This window comes from Gymnoscopelus braueri, assembly GCF_963280865.1.
Source record: "Gymnoscopelus braueri genome assembly, chromosome: 12".
In the NCBI taxonomy this organism is placed as follows: Eukaryota; Metazoa; Chordata; class Actinopteri; order Myctophiformes; family Myctophidae; genus Gymnoscopelus; species Gymnoscopelus braueri.
Window position 1 is genome coordinate 27,213,349 of NC_137614.1, and position 7,335 is coordinate 27,220,683.

The 7,335-nt window shown below is 38.5% G+C and overlaps 1 protein-coding gene across 3 annotated transcripts in view; it reads left to right on the forward strand.

Moving 5' to 3' along the window:
* The window catches only part of nfatc2a (nuclear factor of activated T cells 2a), a 28,474-nt gene extending 27,757 nt beyond the window's left edge, over window positions 1–717 (forward strand). For all 3 annotated transcript variants that reach the window (XM_080445860.1, XM_080445858.1, XM_080445859.1), the window contains exon 10: window positions 1–717. This exon is cut by the window's left edge and continues 1,626 nt beyond it. The gene's annotated coding sequence lies outside the window, so the exon portion shown is untranslated.
* The last annotated feature ends 6,618 nt before the right edge of the window (window positions 718–7,335 follow it).

Genomic DNA, 7,335 nt, shown 5'->3' on the forward strand with positions numbered 1-7,335 from the left:
TTGATATTTCATGTGGACCTATTTGATAGAACTTTAGATTTATTTTATAATTTTGTTAAAAAGTTCTAATACATCTATGAGGTATGATTTTTTATTTTATTTTTTTTGCCGTTGAGCCATTCTCTCAATGTACAGCACAATGTATTTGACATTTCTTGAATGTAAACTATACCAGAGATTTTGTTTCCCTTTCTGTAAATACAAGATGGAAAGTGTTCAATGACTGTCCATGTTTAAGAATGATACTGCATAGCCTATAATAGTACAGTCTTGTTGTGTGTAAGTCTCCCTCATTTGTTTTCAAGCTTTGAACTGTTGTTCCAATGTTTTTCTTGTATACACAGTTCAAGTCATTTACACAATGACTCGAACAGAAGTTTTATTATTAATTAAAATGAATTTTAATAAGGGCAATATGGATAATATTCAAAAGTCAACGTTAATCATAATATATCATAGAACATGTTTAAAAGTAGGCGAGACCTAAATCCAAAAAAATGTATATTGATATTTGTGTTTATTTTGCTTTATTTTATAACTTTGATCACCAGCTCTTTGGCCACAAAGGTGATTATTCCTATCCTATTATGTTGTTTCTTGTTAATAGTTTTCTTCTATTTGTTCTGTTGTGAATCACTTAGTCATTGTGTTGCCTTAAGCAGTTTTTCATCCTATTTTTGTATCCTAAAAAGTAGCAATAAATCATATACAATACCACCATTTTTGTGCAGTTGATTGATTGATCAGTTTTATTTTTATGGATGCAAATATAACAATTCAAGGGATCATATGTGTCCAACATGGTTCCTGATATAAACACAAAAACGAACAGACAGTAACACATACAGTAACATTCATAAACAATTATCCAAAGACAACCATCATATTAAAACAACAGAAATTAACTTAAATCCCTGTCCAAGTTTTATCTTCCTTTTATACACAAACAAACAATAATATCTTAAAGCTGTAGTCCAGAATTAGAGACAAAAACATTATTTACCATACAATCTGTATGGTAGAATGGGTTAATATAATATAAGGGCAGTGGTACTCTTCTATTGAGAAATATAGACCCTGTGTGGGTTTAGGTCCACTACTGATTGACAACTAGTACTGCCTGAAGCTCATAGTGCAATATCTTCCCTGACCAAGCGGGTATGCTTTATTACAGTGGTTCTCAAGTCAACCTCTTCTGGATCAGGGTCCACTTGAAAATACCCAGGGCCCACCCATCTGACCACTTAACACGGCAGCCATTCGGCTACCACATACATTTTCAGAGCATGTTTATTTTAATTATCACTCAATCGATTGTGTTCCGGCTTGTATCAATGGATCTAACATAGTATACCATTCCAATTTATCACAATAAAAACAAATATTTTCAAGGTTTTTAAGGTTTTTACATAATTTTATATTAATGTTATACTATCAATACAATTATAGCGTTTTGCACCAGTGGGGCCCGGCACACAGCTTGAGAACCACTGCCTTATTAGAAGCGGTGGTAGAAATGTCTCTCATACAGAAGACCCAGATAGCACATGAAAGTCATGGAGTGCAGCTTGAAAAACCTCCTAACAACACAACGTGCACAGGACCCGGCTACATTTTTATCTAGTTATCTCACCCCAGACATGGGCCCAACTTTTACTTAAGTCTTTTTTTAACTGAACATCCATCAACAAAGTATTGGTGTCTCTGGCAATGTGGGAGATAAATACATTAATTAAAAAATGTCTCACTGAATCTATGTGAGCAATGGCAGGGTTTGAGCAAAAATATACCATACACAGTAAAATCCTCAATGTAAATGTATTCATTTGTAACCAAATGCAAATGTAACCAAATGGACCCTTACAGGTCAATTTGGTTACATTTGTACACCCTCAGAGTTGAATTAACATTCAGGATTTTGCAGTGTACTGGCAGTATCAGTAAGTAGGCCAGAAGCACCAGAAAAGGCCCAATGGTGTTTCTTCAGTCCTCATTTGTGGCTGTTATGAGAGCAAGATCAGTAGACTAAGTGAGTCATCAAGCTGAAACAGATACTGTATGCTTACTAGACACTGTCCCCCCCCCCCCACATGGTCCTTCCTCACCTTGAGATACATTTATATGAATAAAGAACATACTGTAATGCATGTTTTAGAGTTTAACCCATGTCTGTATTTCTTTTACATTATGCAAGTGTGACCACGCACGCGCGCACACACACACACACACACACACACACACACACACACACACACACACACACACACACACACACACACACACACACACACACATTTGAATTATTTTATTTGGATCTGCACAAAAAGCGCAATACATGATAGATCCAAACATTGATCAGAAGAAGGTCACATTATACGGGCAAACCAGATACAACTGCTGCACATGCTTAGCACACAGAGGAAAAAAGATAACGAATTGATGACATACTATATACAGAAATTCAACAGTTTTTTTTTTTTTTTTTTTGCCACTCAAGGGTAAATGAAACATCGCCTTCTCCAGATAGACAGACTGCCCATAATAGCTGAGACAGAACAGTATTTAGCCAATTTTTTGCATTTGTCTTTAGCAATCCTCCTAATTGCATGCCAAGGAGCACAAGTTTGTGGACGTGGCCCAGACTCCCAAACACAAGGACAATAAGTTGACAGTTATATCCCAAGGCCATAATACGTTCCACCAAAACACACACACACACACACACACACACACACACACACACACACACACACACACACACACACACACACACACACACACACACACACACACACACACACACACACAAGCCTGACTATTTGGGCCTGACGAGGAGCAGAGCAGTTTACGCGCACACATGCACCACACTTTACAACTCAACTCCACCCCTCCCTTCAAAAACTAAATAACAACATGAAGGAAACACGTTAGCCCAACAGCCCTGTTGCCATGGAGACAGTTTGTTTGGAGCTTGGTTCTGGTGTTGGGAGGGCTTTGTGAATGAAACTTGTGTGCAGGAAGTCTCTGGCGATGACATCACCGCAAGTGAAAAAGCACAGCAGCACGTGGGCTTCACTAGAAGAACTGATTTCCACCCAGTCGGCTCTGACAGATATGCCATGATGACTCATGCGCCCTTTAGTTGTCAATGGTGTAATGAGTTTGGACTGCATACACACACTAGTGTGTTAGAACAGAAGAACAAAATGCATGCTTGATTTCATCCAACTGGCATTTGTTTTCAATTCATCTTTGTATGATTAAAAAAAAAGAAGTACTGAGCCTGCTTGATAGGGTATCAATGGAAATTAGTATTCCATCAATTCAGCTTAAATGTTGTCACCTACCTGAAAATGTACAATATTCTGTTTATTAAAGAGCTCTGTAGCAATGATTACTATCAGAATATAGTTCTTGAACCTTTTTAACAAAAAATACCAAAAAATATCGCTTACCCTACCTTTAATAATAAATAAATAAATAAAAACACAAAAACTCTTACACCCTGTTTTTGGGCGGTGAAACCGCCCCTATATGTGAGGTTTGGACATCGACATTCCATTGCACCCCCCCAAACCCTGCGCTGTGATTGGCCACCATTGTACCCCCCTAACCCTGCACCGTGATTGGCCAATCACAGTCTATTCAGGACTGTGATTGGCTAGTGAAACATGACACATGTGCATAGCCCTATAAATAGGACTATGCACTATGTGTTTTTTTTAAGTTAGGGGTGTACAATGGTTGGTCCACAATATTACTTTTCTTCCATCACTTCTTCCATCACTGTGATGACCACTGTGACCACACCGCCCACTTCACACTGGGTGTGATTTATTTTATTTTTTTAAGAAATGTTGACATGTTGGCAAATCTTCTCTTATGGGGGTCCCTGGCATAAGATCTTTTAAAATGGGGTTCCACAGCCAATATCAATTTGGGGGTCCTTCCCCCCAAGAATTCTACATTCTAGTTGATTAGTTAACCCTCGTAAAAATAAAAATAAAATTGTGGCTCCTGTTCAGATCTTGAGGAAGGCTCTGTGTGACAGAAACATTGATTTTAATAAATTCAGTGCAGAAGTGATACAGTGTGTGTTTATTTTTTATTTTTTATGTAGCCTACTTTTGGGGCATTGGATTCCCTGCACCATAGAACAGAGTAGCACTTTGGGGTGCGCGTTCTCAATGTATTGTGGCTGCTGTTAAATGGTGCATGGTGCATTTATATATAGCACACACATTCATACACCGATGGCAGAGGAAACCATGCAAGGGACCAACCTGCTCATCGGGAGCAATTGGGTTCAGCGTCTTGCTCAAGGACTCTTCGACATAACTCTGGGGCGACTGGGGGAGCCCGGGATCCTACCGGCCACTCCCTGAGCCACTGCCGCCCCTGTTCAGGCACATAAGATGCTGTGCGAATATGATTCTTTCATATCTGCTCTAATATATTTCTTGTAATTTTGTGGCCTACAAGTGGCTCAGGCAGGAATCATTTGAGGCAGTATTGTTTGAAAATTGTACACCGTTCGTTTGTGTGGGGTGACCCCCACACAAACGAACGGTGGGGTCACGTCACAGTGTGAGTGCGTAGCCCAGGTGCCCACATGACAACTTCTCAAATCCGACCCTTAAAGGTAGGGTAAAGTGATATCTTTTGGTTAAAACAAAAAATATTTTGTTAAAAGGTTAAAGCACTATATTCTAATCATTGCTATAGAGTGTTTGTTCAGTAACAGGAGTCTCCATGTCTCTCCAGCTCTTTAATAAACAGATAATACATTTTCCGGTAGGTGTCAAAATCTCAGCCAATCAGGAGAAAGTACCCATTTTTAAGCTTCATTTTTATAGTGTTCTAGTTCCAATTTTGCCTGCTCATTTCTTAGTGTCATCACTTCCAATTTCACTTGTTTAATCTATATCCTGATTGAGTTCTCTATCCTGATTGGATAAAATTGGAAATGAAACTGAAACGAAAATGCATTTTCTGTTTTATAAAAAGCTGGAGAGACAAGGAGACTCCTTTTACTGAACAAACACTCTAGCAATGAGTACTATCAGAATAGAGCTATTTAACACTTATTTTAACCAAAGAAAATCACTTACCCTACCTTTAAACTCTGCTCAATTGATTGGGGGGGGAAAGAAAAGAAAAACAAACAAAAAAAACTGGTGTGTGGCTGTGGCATACATATGGTCATAACCTGGAATCTGGATTATAGATTTTACTAGTGTAGAACGAAGGACAAATGGTTTGAATGTCAAAAGAGGATATTCTGATTATGTCCTGTAGAGGGAGACATGAGCATGTGAATGTACATGGATGTAACGTATAGAACTCACAGGGGTTTTTATTTACAAAGCCCCAGGAAAGAAAAGACTGTTATATTACAGCTGATATAATGTAGCCTACTTTGGTCTGCCATTCTAACAATGTGAATGTGCACATTTAAATTGGATTTATCTTTGTCATTTCATTGGCGAAATGGCAATTGTAGAACTCAGCCTTGTTAGCCTGCGGCTTAAAAAAAAGCTAATTATAACACAGTCACCTTTCTTGTAAAAAAAATTAAGAAAAAGAAACAAAAAACCTATAGGCCAGTGGTTCTCAAACATTTCCATATCAAGGACCCCCAAATTGCTATGTATTTGGCCACGGACCCCCATCTGAAAATATTTTGTGCCAGAGTCCCCCATACAAGATGTTGTTGATATATAAAAAAAAATACTTGATTTTCAAATAGACCCCAGAATAGGGAATGTGCATTTGTGTGCACAAAAAAGAAGATATACAATTTGACTGTAAAACCTGTTCAATCACTGTTTGAGGTCCTCTGTGCTAAACCACAGCCCTGCTTCCCTTTGGTTATGATGGATAGAATATCAATTCCAACTCACAGACCCATACGAATCTATTTGGTTCCTAACTATCAATCATTTAGGTTGGGACCCATTAAACAGTGGTATATGTGGGATGACTGGTGGAGGTATAACATACTATAGGAGGAGAGATCATGCCGGTGGATGGTCATAATTAAGCCATTGATTATCAAGACATGTCATTCACTACAAAAAATATATATACATTTGTTGCCAATATTCAACGTTTGAGTAATCTCAGCTTATTAAACAACATATATTTAGAGGTTGGATAACAAATTCTGTACAGAGAGTTCAGTATACTCTTTGTATTTCTGTGTACGTACTTTCATAATGCTACATACACAACAATAGAACATGTGTTAAGACATGCTAAATGTGGTTTATTTCTAGCTCGCAGTCGTAATGATTTTATTTGTCTGATCCAACACCCATTTAAATGATACAGTTATGAATATAATAACAATAATAATAATATTAATAATGGCTCATTATTATCAGCAGTCAGTGAAGTCTCACTCTGTGGTGAAAGGTGGATCCATCTCTGAGGTCTCCCAGATGCTCATTAAATGAGATGAACAACAGGCTCCATGCATGCCGCCCACCCCATAGATAAAACACTGCTTCACATTTCATTTCTAGAGTTACACCTCACCAACTGGGGTGTCAGAGTTCTCATGTTTACATAATGCTTCCTGCCTGCTGCAGTCCATTCCTGACATGAGAATAATTGATCATATTCAAATATTTAAAAAGTAAGTCCGGTAGATTGCAGACTGCACACATGCAGTGTAGGTTGATGTGATTTTGGAAAAGCATAGAACCAAATGCTAAATGGTGCATTTACTGTATATAACACCATTATCCAAAGCACTTTACAATGTCCATTACATTCACCCATTCACAGTGCACATTCATACACCGACGGCAGAAGAAACCATGCAAGGCACGAACCTGCTCATTGGGAGAAGTTAGGGGTTCAGTGTCTTGCTCAAGGACACTTTATTGACACTAACCCAGGGGGAGCTGGGGATCAACCAACCTTACGATTCCCAAGGGGCCGCTCTTGCTCCTGAGCCACTCCCATCCCATGGCCATGTTGTTGACTTTTTGGTACACATGATCTCTATAGTCATGTGATCAAGAGCCACTATAGGAGGCCAATTTTTGCAAAACTCTTTTTTTATATATTACTCCTACAAATTACTCCTCCAAACATCATGCAAATCGGTACACATTATCTCTATAATCAAGTGATCAAGACGGTTCCGTCCTATTTTCATATTCCATCCTGATTGGCGAGTTCCGAACATTGCTGGCCCACAATAACCTACCTGACCTGGAAGAGACCTGTGCTCCGAGGAGCACCTTTTCTAGTCTTACATTATTTCTAACCACTAGACTATGGTATATTCCTTCTGGGATGTTGAATTACAGTCTGTGGCTGCAG